At 41.6% G+C, this 16,728-nt stretch overlaps 2 non-coding genes across 2 annotated transcripts; both read left to right on the top strand.

Annotated features, from left to right (window-relative positions):
• The first annotated feature begins 3,111 nt into the window (after positions 1-3,111).
• TRNAQ-UUG lies at positions 3,112-3,183 on the top strand. The gene has a single exon. It is a non-coding gene; the product is annotated as a tRNA-Gln (tRNA).
• A 2,200-nt stretch (positions 3,184-5,383) lies between these two features.
• On the top strand, positions 5,384-5,456 carry TRNAT-UGU. Its single transcript has one exon. It is a non-coding gene; the product is annotated as a tRNA-Thr (tRNA).
• Positions 5,457-16,728: the final 11,272 nt, after the last annotated feature.

Genomic DNA, 16,728 nt, shown 5'->3' with positions numbered 1-16,728 from the left:
TGGTCATCGTGCTCATCGGCACCTCCGTGGTGGTGGGTCCGGGGAAGTGCAGCCTATAAGCTCTGTTTCGGGTTATGTCTCTAGAGCGGGGCAAGCTACAGAGCCCAGCGGCCAAGGCAGAAGATTGGTAACTGCAGAATTGGAGGGCCCAGCATATGAAGGCAGAAGATCGGTGTTGCAGCTGCAGAACTGGAGACCAGCACAGCATGGCAGGGCAGTAGAGAAGGGTATTGTAGCTGCAGAACTAGGGAGCCCATCAAACCAGGAATAGAGAAGTTGGCAAATTCCAAAGGTAGAACCAGAGCGTCATGCTACGTTGATAGCGCAACCTGTCAGAATCTAGATACACCGTGTGCGCTGTATCCCGCGACTGACAGGTTATACAAAATGTCTAAAACAAAACAGGAAGGGGTGGGACTAATTTAGATTAGGGATGGGGGGGAGGGGTGCTCGGGTTTAGTCTTGCCTAGGGCAGCACAAACCCAAAATACATCACTGCGCATGGTGAGGCTGAGAGTTTCAATTGTCACAGGCTGTTGTTCTGATTTAGACTAAAACAGGGTCTTCTCTATTTCTATTACCTGGGGATGCGGGCAGTCTGCAGAAGGTGGCTTGAAAGGCAGATAACTTTGTTTATGATTTTACTTCCTGAAAATATTCCTAGTCTGAGAAATGAAAACAAATGCAGACACCACAACTAAGAGCTGGTTAACTACAATATATTACATTATTGTCCTTGTATTGAAATATCCTTTAAATCTATATGTCATTCAAGGCCTAAACTCGCCTGTTAAACGGCAAATGGCTTTCAATCATTATTTCTCCCAAAAAATAGATGTACTTTGCCTCCAGGAAACGCACTTCCCAAATAGTTATAATCCATCGTTTATACATAAACATTATACTCAATACTATTTGGCTAATGCGGCAGATAAATCTAAGGCGGTAGCCATCTTATTTGCTAGGCACGTCTTATTCAGATTACAATTGGAAATAAAGGATCCCGGAGGGCGCTATTTGTTGGCGAAGGGTTTTATTGGGGACCATCTCTTTATGATTATTTCTTACTATGCCCCCAACTCAGCACAAATCCCTTTTTTTACCCATCTTTTGACTACACTGTCTCCTCACATTGAGGGGACAGTAATACTAGCTGGGGATTCAAATTTAGCTTTGGATCTCAAACTAGATAAATCTCACCCAAAGGGGTCCAAGTTGAAATATCCCTCTAAATGTGGATTAAGGTTGGCAAAGCTTCTTCATTCGCACTACCTAGTGGATGCATGGCATGAATGTAATCCCTCCATGAGGTATTACACTCACTTTTCGCATGCCCACACCACTTATGCTCGTATAGATCATATTTTTGTTTCACCTCAGATGCTGGTAGGCATAAGATTGGTCAGATAATGGTCACATCATTCACTTATGGTAATGACTACTTCATTGGCCCAATCTGTTCGGGGACAATTCCATTGGAGACTCAATGACTCACTACTGAGTGATCCGGGGGTGATAGTGGAAGTTCAAGCCCTCCTTACTGAGTATTTTAGAATTAATACCCCTTCAGTTTCCTCGCCCATCACTAATTGGGAAGCCCATAAGGCAACTTTAAGAGGGCACTTTATTTCTATTGCTACGCGTAAGAAACGTCAACGGACGTTACATATTTCTAAATTAGAGGGGGAGATGCTTGTCCTGTCCCACGCACACAAACGTAAGCCAACGAAGGACCTTCGAGACCGTATTGATCAAACTTGTTTGTCGATAAATTTAGCCCTTACGGCAGTGGCGGACAGGAGCCTTCGTTGGTCTCATCATAAATTCTACTCCCACGGGGACAAAGCTGGCCACCTACTAGCTGTCAAACTAGCTACTAAACTGCATAATTATTCGATCCCTAAAATAAGATGTGCGAGTGGGACATATTCACATAACCCTAAAGTGGTAGTCCAGGAGTTTGAATCTTTCTATACTCGATTATACGCCAACACCTATACTTCCTCTAAACTGATAATACAGCAATTTCTAAGATCTGTGACACTCCCTAGTTTAGATCCTGAACATATAGCCTTACTGGAAGAACCAGTCACTCAATCTGAAATTAAACAAGCTATCAAACAGACAAAAATATCTTCTGCTCCTGGGCCAGATAGTTTTTCAGCCGGTTACTATAAGAAATTCGAAGAGATACTGTTACCCCATCTTGAATCTCTGTTTACAGCTATTGGTAAAGGCGACCCCCTGAGTCCGCAAATTAATGAGGCGTTTTTAAGTTTAATTCCTAAACCTAATAAGGATCCAGGAGAAGTAGCCAATTATAGACCTATATCCTTGATAAACAACGATTTGAAATTGCTTACGAAAGTATTAGCTAATAGAATTAATTCATTTTTGGCTACCTATATACATAAAGACCAAGTGGGGTTCATTAGAGGGAGACAGGGGCCAGATCAAATTCGTAGAGCAATCGATATAATATCTTTGTTAAAGTCTGGATGGGGCGGGAAGTCAGACGCCACTGGCTTGTTGTTATCAATTGACTTACAAAAGGCCTTTGACTCAATATCTTGGACTTACCTTTTTACGCTACTGGAAGAGTGGGGGTTCGGCATCAGGTTTACGAGCTTACTTCGGAATCTGTATACCCTGCCTTCAGCTACTATTAAAATGCAGGGATTTAAATCAGCCCCAATTCCAATATGTAAAGGCACTAGGCAGGGTTGCCCCCACTTCCCCTTTTTATTTGCGTTGGCGATCGAGCCTCTAGCTATCTTTATACGGGAGAATCTTAATATTAAAGGAGTGCAATGTGGAACAGGAGAACACAAATGTGCCCTTTTTGCAGATGACTTACTGCTGTTTCTTACGCAGCCATTGACTACGTTACCCAATGTAATGTCATCTCTCGATAGATTTGCAAAGGTATCTGGGCTTTATATAAATACGGCTAAGTCTCTAGCTCTGAATATAAATCTTCCCCCTGAGCAAGTGAACATGTTGAAAGCAACTTTCCCTTTCTCATGGTTGTTGGCCTCGCTACCCTACTTGGGGATCAACCTCACCCCCTCTTTCGACCTTTTGTACCAAACGAATTTCCCTCCTATGTTTTGTTCCATGGTGTAACGGTTAGCACTCTGGACTTTGAATCCAGTGATCCGAGTTCAAATCTCGGTGGAACCTAGTTTTTAATTTTTTAATTAAGTCTATTCATGATGTATGTGTCACACATTTTTCAGTTTGGGTAAAATATATGGGCAAGAAAATCATTTGTCAATAGAACCCCATTACCTTGTGAGGAATTCAACAAAAGTCCTGTATGCTGCAATTTGGAGAGGAGAGAGGAGGGTAGGGGATAAATGGATTATTATTATACAGGATTTCTATAGTGCCAACAGTTTGCGCAGAGCTTTACAATATAAGCAAGACATTACAATTACAATACAATTCAAGACAAGATAGTAAGGAGGGCCCTGCCCGTGACAGTTAACAATCTAAAAGGATTTGAAGGAGAACAGGGACCTAGGCAAGGTAGCAGCTGTGGCCCACACATCCCTTTCGCTAATGTTGATAAGGATGGCAATAGCCAGAGAGAAAGTGCCCCATCTGCATTACACACAACATCAGACACCAACAGACAACACAGCTTTGACCAACTGTGCCTATACCCTTATCCCTTTGGTTTCCAGCAGAAGCACGAAGGCTGTAGCTGGACCCCAGGGCATCCACCAGGTTCCTGTTATAATCGCTCTCTGGGGGAAAGGAGAATATGAAGGTGGGGGGAGGAGGATGATTCCATACCCCCAACCCTCCCAGCTTCTGTGATATATGTTAGTGTTTCGGTTTGCTGGAGAGTCGGAGTACTCCAGTAAAAGGTCCACTAACCATGAAGATAGGTCCTAGCCCCAATAAAGTCAGTGGGAGCTGAATTTGTTCTGGCCTTTTTTAAGGTAATTTTGCAAGCTTTTGTAAAAAAAAAAAAAAAAGACACGGGTTGCTGGCTACTGACATGGGGGACATGTACCAATGCAAAAAATGAAATCGCCACTTTGGTGGGTCATCATGAGTGACGTGAATCTGCATGGCTGGAAAACATGACTGACACTGGATTGCATATTGAGACATTTTTTTTTTTCTTGGATAAAGCACTTTTTTCATGGTTTGGGTTTTTTGTTTTTTTCTTACTTTTTCACCATGAATGACAATGTACCCTCTTTCCACAGATGGCTTCAAGATCCCTATAAGTCCCCCCTACAAACCCCTATATCCCTTTTGGGGACAGGATGTGGGAAAGAGGTTCTTGTCCCCTCAACATTGGGGATAAGATGGCTTGCAAGAGGGGTAAGCTTTGCCTTCATGACTCGCATCCCGGCCTCCTGGTCAGAAAGCCACGCTGCCTAGAAAAAATGCAAAATATGGCCAGTTTGACCATTCACTGAACTGCTTACAAGCTGGGTTTGGGGTGAACTCCTGTTCAACTTCAAACCAAATCTGATCCTCATCCCTAATTATTACATTTATAAGGTTGCAGCTACTTTTTCGATATATTACCACTAAGGGCGTGGTGTATATATTGCCTTTAGTAGGTTTGCTATGTTACACCCTCCTGCACCCCATACACTACGCTGTATGTAACATAGTCCTGAGCTTACATGTTATACCTTATGTTGCACAATGCATAGTCATGACTCCTACATTTTATACACTATGCTTTACATGACATAGCCTTACCCCTGAACTCTATATATTATGTTTTGTTTTTTTACATAAACGTGATTAAAAACTGATTCGTTTAAAGCAAAAATCCAGCCAAAATTAGGATAACCCTTTAAAAGATAAATTAAAAAGCATTTTTTTCAGTATTCATGTATTCACGTTCAAAACAGAGTTCTCACCCCAGTATTTCTTTTCCACCAAAAGATGCCCATCAAAATGTAACCCACTTCCTCTAAATCAAACCTGCCCGTTACCTGCCCCTTGCCTGTGAATGGACAGTGAAAGGGGATGCAGCACAGTCATATGCACATCTCTCTAGCACTCTGCTTTATCCTTCTATCAGCATGCTTCTTGTTAGCACATGAACTGCTAAGCTCCTTGTTCTATTTCTTCCTCTCACACTCCAACCCTGTTGTACAGGAACCGCAAGAACATCATACAGGTCAAATTCAAGTACCTACACAGCTTGCATTTAAAAATACATACAATAATTTATTGATAATTGCTGAGCGTTATATTCATTTATGTCTACATTCTACAGTGTGCTTATTTGATAAACAAATACGGTAGTTACTAGCTGGGTTTGAATAGCTATCATGTATGACAAACATGGGTGTGGACACATGCACCATAGCTCAGCAGGTATGAGCACTAAAGCTACAACACAGGCTCCATAGCTCAGGGGTTAGAGCACTGGTCTTGTAAACCAGGGGTCGTGAGTTCAAATCTCACTGGGGCCTACTTTTTTTTTTTTCCCTCTTCTTTTCCCCTTCCAGTGCCATATACAATTTACATTTGCTTACTCTAGTACTGCTCCTTATGGCTGCCAGGACAGGGGAAATAAAGCCCTGCGTAAGCTCCAGACTGAATTGTCAGAGTTTACACAGTCCTATAGACTCCTTCCCCCCACTATATGAAGATGCTGGACCAATGATGAAGCAGCCATGCTGTTATATGTCACACACCGGTGTTTCCAGACTGGGTGTGTCACCCGGTGCGGCCACCAGTTGTCGCCCGTTGGGACATCCTCATCATACACATGCGTGACGTTATTATGCACGCGCAGGCCGTCATCACGCACGTGATGGATGTCGTATAAAGAAAGGAAGGATGTTTATCTGGCAGGATAAGGCATGCCGCCAGGTCCCCATCTCTCTCGTGCTGCAGTTGGGCTCTCGGTCTATGACTTAGTGTCCAACTTTTCAGGGGGTGACTGTCAGCCATTTTGGTGTCACCCCTCTAAAGCTGTCGTCCGTGCGGGTGTCCGTACTCGTACGTTGATTAATTATGCCTTATTATGGCATAATTATGGCAACAAGGAATTTCATAATAAGGCATAATTAATTTAATACACTTTTGCACGAAGTGAAATTTGGTATTCATCTATTTATTATTTCAATGGCTAACTCTTTAGTATGTTAATAACGGTTGCAAACACCTATATATTTTTTTGATTACACGTTTTTTGGTAACACTTTATTACGTATTTGATAGTTCACCCATTGGTGACCCCGAGCGCTGCACACCCATCTATATACAATCGCACCATAGAGGTAGAATAACTCAGCAAAAATCCAGGGCTCTGACCAGGATTTTATAGCCAGTGGGAGTAAGACCACCACTTGGTCACCAGAGGTAACAAGGAGGCTTCTCTGTTCAATGGCCAATGGCAGGGTGAGAGATATGGAAGGTGCGTGCTGGGAACCTCCCCCAGCAAGGCCCACACCTGATGGTCCTAACGGGCGCAGGCATGGTACGCGCGGGCCCCAGTGCATGAGCGTGCAGCCTGTTCGCCGCACATTTTGCGCATGCGCACCTGCAACCCTGACACCAGGAGTTCTGCCAGGCCGAAGGAGCCCCCGTGCTCTACACCGTACCCGTCGGCCCCGAGGAGAGGTGACACCCCTGGTTTCTTGACATTAAGGTACTTTGTTTTTTTTTACGTTACTCTCAAATAGGACCTTCTAAGTGTATGTGTATGGCAGAGACATAATACTGTTGGTACTATATACAGGAAATTAGATATGTGCACTGGTAAAAAATGAGTTTAGTTGCGTTTTGGTTTGGATTCGGATTTTGTGTTATTTCGGATTCGGAATTCGGACATTTTAGGGGGGAAAAAAAGTTTTTCTCCTTCTCTAATGTCACTTTGCTGCAACAAACAAAGAAAGAAATGAATAAGAAACGAAAACGAAACGAACTACCGCTAATGAAAACGGAAATTCGGATTCGTTTGCATTCGTTATATCTGTAATTCATCCGATTTTTCCGAAAATACGTCCGAAGTTCGTTTCGGAACGAAACAAATCGCACATGTCTACAGAAATACATTGAATTCTTTGTGTAACTCTCCGTCTTTTGTAGTGTAAGGAGACAATGACTTTTCCACCCATTGCCTCTACTTGCAAAGTAAAACAAATGCTTTCTTTGTTGTCTGTTTAGCTAAGCTATACTGCTCTGGGAATCCTTTGTCATGTATTATTTGTACAACAAAGGCTTTTTATATACACAACTATATATAAATATATATGATATAAAACACTAGGGTTGCACAGATTCAAAACTTAAACCCGGCTGCTTGCCCACAGCTGAGCTGAACCAAGAGAAGAAACCACTCGCCTGGCGCCTGGAACTGCATGTCCCGGGCGTCAGGCAATACAAAGTAAATGCAAAATGTTATCCGAAGCTGGGATAGAGAAATAGATTATATTAGGGAACATTACAGTGTAATATCCCCTAATATAATCCATTTCTCTAATTTAAAGACATTTCAGCACAGTGTGCAGGGTCTGGGCTTCTCATTCTTACATAAAGGAAAAAAAAATTCAGGTGTCAGCCCAAAGTAGACAGAGAACAGCTTATAGTGATGCATAACATATCCCTTCATCTGACAAGACAGAACACTTCTCAAATACACTCCCCCCCTTCTCTGAGAGGAGGAGGGGGGGAAAGAGTGAGAAACACACACAGACCGATGCTCAGACGAAGAAGGGAAGCATGAGAGAGATCGACCAACCAGTGCAGAGAAGCTCTCAGCGTTGGTCGATCTTTCTCCCTCACTTTCTCTCCCCCCCCCAGTCTCTAGCACATCCCCGGGGACTCTGTCTGCAGGGAAACACTTACATTTCCTCCAGACAGCCGACCTGCAGCTCCTCTTCAGCCACATTCTCCGACGCTTCTGCCCAGGGAAAGCAAGCTCCGCCCCCTGCACGCACGTCTGAGGAAGGTTCCAATAGCGGGCAGGGGGGGCTCGGGACATGCCAAATTGTACTAGTCATCATTTCATAATAAAAAGTTATAGCTTGGAGCCCGGCCACCTGGGCCCCTTACAACTTCAGTGGATGTACCCCCCTGATGGTGGCCTTGCAGGATAGGAGCGGTACAAACTCGGGGGCCCCCTTCTTCCTTGCTGGGCCCCCCCAAGTGGCGGAATGCCAGGGCACGGTCGCAATTGCGACCGCTGCAACCCTGGTAGTTCCGCCAGTGACTGGTACTCAAAAAGTATCTGTGCATCCCTATAAAACACTATTTTAAAACTATAAAAATGTACTAAAAACAAAAACCCATAACAAATTTAGTTTTTCTTTAACAAAGAGTAGGGATGAGTTTGACTCAAATTCAGCCTGTTCTTACTTTTGGTGACCAGGTGACCGAAGATGTCCTTGAAATCTGGGGTGTATTTTGTAAATGCAAACCGCATACAGAGGCACATGCATTTCACTGGGCAAAAGTAGGGTGCAGTGGGCTAGACAAAGTTACATGACATTGAAGTGTGATCTTTGAATTTTGGGGGTAGTGGAAGGTAAATAGGATTAAGACCAGTACCTTATAGCAGCCAGATAAAAGTCATCTCAGCTAATATAATGGCAAAAGATGTGTTGATTGGTTAGTATAAACTATTCCTTTTTATTAGTTTTTTTACTTTTCTTTTTACGTTCTCCAAAAAAGAGGGCCATAATATCCCTAAACTCCCCAGGGGGCAAGGAAGGTGGATAGGAACAATATTATTGCTTAACGAGATACTATTACCTCTCCCACTCAAAGATAAAGGTGGATGGACTTCATGTAGTCACTTGTCACATTGTCACCCTGATGAAGAGACCCTGTGCGGCCCCGAAACTTTGGTATTTTCGTTTGTGATTCCTGCTTTTCACTCGTGATTTTACTTTTCACTTTTTTTTCTTCACAGGGGTTTTTGTAATGATGCACGCACCAGTGAACTTCAAAAACAAACAAACAAAAAAACTTCAAATAGATTTCTATGATTTTTTTTATCTGAACAGAAAGATTATAATTTCAAGACTTCTGAACCAGAAAAAAATCTTATCTAAATGGACTTCTTATGTCCACTATATAGAAGTCAGCTTATTGAGCAGCTTAGAAATAGTTGTATAATGGTTGTATAATGAAAGCTAAGTTGACCAATAATGTACTGTATGTAGAACAGTAGTTTGGGTCAGTATAATGGTAGTTTTTAACAGTTCATTTGTTTTTAAATTGTTTGTATTTGTTTTTCCAACTATGTTTAAACAAACTTTGTCTTACAAACAAACATTTAATACATGACAAAGGATTCCCATAGAGTCACTGGTTATTTAAATAGACGGCACAGTAGGCACTGCTTGCTTTGCCGATCCCTTTGTCTGACAGAGACCTCCAAATGAGACATCTGATTAGGGGTGATTCACTGGTCTGATTGATCAGTTTAATCACAGCACATGTAATGATATGAAAAGGTGGCTGGACTTCTAAGGCTCGACTTGCTAGCTGGATAAAAGGCTGTCTAATATTCATATGCAGTATTTCATATTTCCCTGACTAAAAGAAAAGACAACTTGATGTTATAATAGATTAATATTGGCATATGCAAAGGAGGATTTTCAGCTAAGTCGAATGTGTGTGATGATGAGCAAGAATGATGGAGTATGGCAGGTCTCTGTGGGTGTCAATGGTAAATCATTGAAATTAAACTGATTGGGAGATGTCACTGAGACCAGTATTTCCCACTTAACAATGGAAAATGCAGATGTCCAGTGAACAGTGTCCAGTATGACTGTAGTGTGAATACATGGTCAAACGTGGACACCAAATGTGTTTTATAAATACAGTGAGGGGGATTTATCAAAACTGGAGTAGAGAGACTTTGGAGCAGTTGCCAGATTTTGTCTGCTCCAGTTTTGATAAAACCAGGGTGTTAAACCCCCTTCCTGTCCAGGCCATTTTTCAGTATTCAGCGCTGCGGTACTTTGACATTTATTCAGTCATACAACGCTGTACTGAAATGAATTTTATAGCATTTTTTTCTGGACAGATAGAGCTTTCTTTTGGTGGTATTTAAATCACCACGGGGGGTTATCTTATACCATATAAAGACAAAAGTACCAAAAATTCTGAAAAAATATTTTTTCTCGCTTTATTTTATAACTATAAAAGACGGGGTCACGTCAGGTAAATAGGCACCAAACATGTCAAGCCTTGAAATTCCATGCAGCTGCAAAATCACAAAAAACAACCATAAAATGAACCACAACAATCATTGTTTTTGCACGTAGGCTCGCCTGACACATGTTTACATTTTTATTGTGTGCACATGGGGTGAAAAAATGTTTGTTTTTTTACAATTGTTTTTTAGATTTGCCTTAAATTTCTTTTTACACTTAACTTTATTGCTATCACATAGGGAGCTAAGAATCCCCCTAGGAAGCTGATAGCAAATATACAGTGACAGGTCCTCTTTATGGAGACATTAAGGGTCTTTTAGACCCCTAATGTCACCTAGGGACCCCCAAAGAAGCTGATGAAGCAGAGTGACACGTTACAGATGTGCTCATATGCTTCACATACTGTTGCGTGTTTAGTATCTCTCTATTTTACAGTGCAAACTGCATCTTTGCTGAACCACTGCAGTGAAAAAATCTATTAGAAGATAAGTAACACATAGAGCATATTATCCTTGAGATGGGGAGTTGGTTTATGAGAACTGTAAGAAAAGTGGAGCACAGCTGCTTTTCAAAATACTGCTTTCACATCCTCAGTGCACATTTGTGAAAGTGTTTGCTACAAGCTATAGTCCTATTATCATTGTGCTTCAATTTCATGTGTGACCTGAGCCGGAAATCTATGTTCTGTGACACACCTGTCGTTACTGAGAGTAGGTCAGAACTATTTATAAACTTGCATTGAGATAGCTGGGAGTGCTCAGTGACAGATACTTACTCAGTTTGATGTAGTTGATAACGTATATTTATTTACATTATCTGATAATAAGCTGTAGTTTACGTTGAGGGCTGGATCAGCATTTTAATGCTTCAATACTTCAAGTGCTCCATTAGAAAGGAAATCAAAATGAGTGTTATAAAGACACTTGGATTAGTGCTGAAATGTCCTCAGAATTAAAAAAACAGTTTAATGTGGCCAACTACTACTAGCTATAACACAACCCAGACAAATGAGAATCTTCACAGACAAGTTGTAAATGGCACAAGTGCCTTAACTAATAAATGTACTTGTAACAGTGGGCTAACCGGTCCAGGAGCTGTGGGCTATGCTGGACTACACGGCAATCCACATGGCTGGGCTATTCTCCATAAATCTTACAAGAAAAGCTGTGTACTTGCAAGAATGAAGCCTGATGGCTTTGCATTATGGAACATAAGCTTTGCATTTGCAGCACCACACATCACTGCTGACCCAGAAAACTATTGGAGTACTACGCTGCCCTGTTTAGGGCAACGGGCCCTGGACTTAGGTCTCAGTTTTCCAGCGCTTAGGTACACCGGAGACAAATCTGGTGTCGGCATATCAATGAAATACCAATAAAATACAGACATTAATGAAGTATTCGTCATGGAATTAGATGGATCCTGTGCCCCCCCTTCAGATTGTGCAGATATTGAATTGCATACAGCACTAAATAGCAACCATCAGGATTATTTTGATAGTGGCAACTAACAGTTCAGAGAGGGCCAAACCACAGTAGCAAACATTAAAGTGTACACTTGTCAGAGGAAAATAAACTTTTCTTAGTACATGCATATTTTGATGTGTTTTGTACCCTTAAAGTTCAGAATAATATTTTTTGCTACAGGAATGAAGAAAAATTAAAATAATACTAGGGCATACTCTAGAGCAGTGGTTCTCAACCTGTGTAACCTCAGGACCCACATTTGTTCTCGGTCATTAAATCGTTGTCAGCCTGTATTGTCCTGATCTCGGTTCTTCGGCCTTGTCAATTGCCAACCCATATTGTCCTGATTTCTCTCTTTGCCCGTTGCTGACGTCTGACTGGATTCAACCATTCTTCAGTCACTCCCTGGTGGTTATCTCCATCTCGTAGCCCCCTTATTCCCTGCTCATTCACTGGTCAGGGGATCCCGTGGGCTACGATCTGGTACTAGCACGCAGCGAAACCCATCTTCACCATCAGGAGCTCTGGTGAAAATTGGCTGGTGCCTAGACTCTTAGAAATGGGCAAGTCTGCATCACCCCCAGGGGGAATTGTCGTAACAGGCAGATTATGCAATGTGCTCATATGACTATCAATGATACTGAGACAATGGTACCAACTACCCCTTAGCATTGTGAAGCATGAAGGAAGGTCATGCCTAGGGTTAAGTGAATTTGATTTTTGATTACTGGTATCTGTAATGTATTAATTGTGCTTGTATTCAGGTGAGCCCCTTCTTTAGAAGGGGTAAGATGGTTCCTGTCCATATTCACCATCCAGACAATTTTTTTTAGCATTTGTAGTACTATCTCCCTGTGAAATGTGAGGGTATCTCCCTACTGGTTTAACAGCAGGCTGTTATAAAAATAATGGAAAAGACAAATATTATTTTCTCCTAAAAAAGCATCCAGTGGCAAAATCACATTGGTGAACACTCTAAGGAATGTTGTCAGACCGAACGGTGAACAAGTAAATTGAAAATAATTTTTCCCTATCATGAAGCACAGGAAGACTTGATGGGAATATGGAATTAAGCATCTCTTAAATCTACTGGGAGAAGTGAATTTCTTGGTTGTATGTAGTCTACCCAAATCTGCTGAAACCTTGAAAACCTGGTTCCTACATGGCAAATTTGGATAGCGACAAAAGGACATATGTGAACCCTATCTGGCTGAAGCAGTAGCCTTTCCGGACTTTCTAAAGGAGGCCTGAGAGTTCTTCCAGGGTCTTTTAATTTCTTTAATTTTCTTTCTATCTTGGGTACTTGAGTTGTGGTATTTTCTGCCTCAATAGATGACGGTCTTGAGGATAAAGCTAGACTTCCTTCCAGTTGCTTTTGATATGGTGATATCAGTTTTTTTTCCAATACAGGGACTGACCCTAAAATTAGATTCTGCACTAGGCTTGCTTGGAGGCCAAGTCCGCCATTCATAGCTTTAGCCACATGGTTCTCTTAGCAGTGGCTAAACCCATCATAATCCTTGATGCTGATCTGATGAAGAGATTATTTGATACAACCTCTTACACCCATTCAACCCACACTTCCTGAGCCCTCAAAATGGAGGAAAGTGCCACTGCTGGTTTGCAAGCTCCGCCGCCACCTCCAGTGGTAAAGTAATATGCCTTGCCAGCTTCATTAAGACTGCATCAATGAGGAGTGGTGTGCTTTCCTTCATAATGGATATAGTTTGTGGAAGTTATTTACAAGGATTACATCTTATCCATTTTGTTTCATTCCCATGTGATGATATTCTGTTTCCCATCTATTAATGGAAACATATTAATTTTTCTTCTTCATCTTCCCACAGAGGTGCTTCTCATACTCATCTAATATTTGGTTAAAAAAGGGAGCAGACAAAACCCTATCTCCTTCCTCATTAAAGGGATGCTTACTTAAGTTGTTGGACCTGGAATCGTTCTGAGTATCTCTTTGCACATGCTCCTTAGGAGCTTGTGCTTGAGGTCTGGAAAGATGAGACTGTGATGAGCCTGGAGCTTGATCAGGCTTCGAAAAATCCTATTCTTAGAATACTCGCCTTAATAGAGAGGCTACATGCTGCTTATCTGCTTCTCTGTCTCTATTCAAAAACAGTTTTCCCTGGAAGGGCCTTGTTGGACAGGACCAGCAACCTTCTGAACAGGAACCAAGATGAGGATGGCCTAAATATTACCTAAATGGCGAGTATCTGTGACATGAAGGTGCTCTGGAACTATGTCTTCTGCCATGGTGGGGGGAATAATATTTTTCCCTGGACTGCAATCTGTGCCTGGACAAGGAGGCCAGAGCATTTCAGCCTCTGAATGATCTTGCTATTTAATCTGATCTGGGAGGGCTTCTGTCAAGAGATCATGTCCACAGTGACTTGCTAACTGGAGCAAGATCCTCCTTTGGAAAAAGAGGGATGAGGACTGAGCTTGTTTTGGAGAGGTAGAACAAGGTTGAGAGACAGTTATCAAAGCCTGCAATAATGCCAGCCACCACTAGAGGGCGACTTCTCCAAAATCTAGCTCGTTGGACACACAAGCAAATTAAAATCTTGCATACAGTCTGGTGCACTCTTAGGGCTGTGTAGCAGCTAGGTGATTCCCAAGCTTCTGAGATTCCCCCAAGCTATCCTGTCAGCTTGAACCCTTGAGCAACCACCTTTCCTGCTGCCCCCAAATACACACACACCAGGTTCATAATTCTCAGGGTAAATGCCACCGTGTGCAGTTTGTCAGCTGACTGGTTTGCTAGACAACCATAGACACACAGATCCCAATTTCTGGCAATGAGATCTGTCCCTGCTTATGGCAGATACAATAGCTTCCACACACTGACATTAATCTGCATGCAGTCAGATTGACCATCTTATTCTTTGGCAGCCATCCGCTGCAATTACTGAGAATACAAGGGCACAGCCACATGATGCAACCTCTTACAGCTTGGCAGCTAATTAATAACTGAGCTAACAGGCACTGGTTATATAACCACACACACACACACACACACACACACACAAGGTAGCATAACAGTCTCTCTGGGAGTTGTGAATTATTTGCTTATTACACAAAAGGCCACAGTATTAAATTGATATTTATTGTTGCAAAAAGTGAAACATTGTGCAGACATTTGTACCAACAAAATGACAAAAAACAAGAAAGAAAATGGCATATGCAGATATTGGCAATTTACTGTTGCAGAAAAATTGCCCTGTTCAGTTTCAGACACACACGGATCTGCAATGTACACAAACAAAATAATTCTTACAATAGTTGTCAGCTACGTCAATGCTTTACACAAAATAATCTTTATGATGTCCTTGTGCTTGTGATGTCATGTGTGTGGCCCCCACTGCAATATCAAAGGCATACAAAGGCACTGCACTGTTCTTTGGTACTCAATATAAATCAAGAACTGTCAGAACTATTGGGGCTAAGGAATGAAAATGTAAGGCCTATACATATTGTTCTACATATTGTAACATGGGCATCCTGGAAGCCATCTTTGTTCTATCTCTTCTATCAGTATATAAGGTGAATGGGAGTTCATGGTTTCTGGACAAAGGCTCTAACATCAGCGATTCTTAGAGCCTTACCACATACATTCCCAGGTTGTAAATTGCGGTGGTTACAGACAGCAACGATGAGATAAGGACTGACCATGATACCAGACTGTGTTAGAATGAGATTGATGGAATTGCCATGTCTCAAGATTAACAAAGAACAAAAGAGACTATGATTTTCTTTTCTTTTCTCATTACTGGAAAAAGAGCTCATTATAAAAGTTACTTATTATTTGAAAGAAATTGTATTAGCAATCATTTCAATTGTATTATTAGTTTTGGTTGTACTCATTGAAACAAATTAGTATATATTATTAATATGGTACAAAGTACAAATAATTATGTTGGGTATAGTGTTATTTTGTATTAGTGAAAGAATGTGAGTAACCACTGTGTCAGTACAAATTACTTCATTCTCAAGGTATTTGGAAGAAAATGTAATTGTTGTTGTTCAGACTTTCTAAAAGCTATACATCTCTTAAAGAGACAGTCTTCTCTATAGAGACAGTCATCTCTAAAGTCGGACAGGTTCTTCTACAGAACAGACCGCCCTGTTAAATTTAGGGTTTTGTTCAAGGCTTAGGTCAGAGGTCATCTCATGGCATAATATTGGAATTTTAAGGAAAAGTCCAAAATTATTTCTAGTCCAATACTGCCCCTTTAGGTAATTGCAGGGAAAGTTTTTAGAAAAGTGATACCATCCTGACGTCATAATCAGCATGAGATAAGCGATCTCCGCCCACATTTTTGGGGTGATAAAAGTTAGGAGAAAGTTAGGAGTGAGGAGAACAGAAAGACTGAAAAAAAGAAAGAATATACAGGTGGACGTACATAGACACCGGAGGGAGAGATCTGAAGCCGATTGACGGGCTGACCAGGGGAACTGAACCAAAGAGGACCTGAACATCTCCTGTCCCTACACTGACACAAAGTTGACATCTCTCAGACAAATGATTTTTCAATTTTTGGTAAAGTATACATTTCTATTTATCTGTAGGCAATTGACTAGCCATATATATCTAACTAGACCATTTGGTCATTGTTAGCATCAAAATTAAATTGGAGCCAAATTTCTAACTGCAGTAGAAATTATCTTCCTTTTCATTTTGGGAGAAGAAGCTGATTTCAGTTTCTAGTCGATGGTCTAGTTGTGATATATACATAAAATTAAAATAGGGCTGCGGAAATTAACGATTAATCCCTCGATTAATCGTTAATTTTTTTGATCGATCAAAATTATTTTGATCGATCAAAGTTCTTTTGATCCATACTCACCTCTCCGTCGGCTTCCGGGTCTTCCGTCGATGTCCGCGACGTCACCAGGCTCCTCCCCCCTTCCACAAGTGGCTCTGTCGGCTAACGAAGGGAAGGGGGGAGGAGTCCGGTGACTTCGATGTACGTGACGTCCCTGGACTCCTCCCCCTTTCATTCGTTAACCGATGGGGTACACAGTGAGTACACAGCCTAACTCTCCCGGCCGCCCTAAAAAAAAAAAAAAAAAGTCTGCAGATAGCAAAGAGG

This window comes from Nanorana parkeri, unplaced genomic scaffold, assembly GCF_000935625.1.
Source record: "Nanorana parkeri isolate BGI_ZX_2015 unplaced genomic scaffold, ASM93562v1 scaffold153, whole genome shotgun sequence".
In the NCBI taxonomy this organism is placed as follows: Eukaryota; Metazoa; Chordata; class Amphibia; order Anura; family Dicroglossidae; genus Nanorana; species Nanorana parkeri.
The sequence above is the reverse complement of the archived record's forward strand: the minus strand, read 5'-3'. Positions and strand labels throughout refer to the sequence as shown.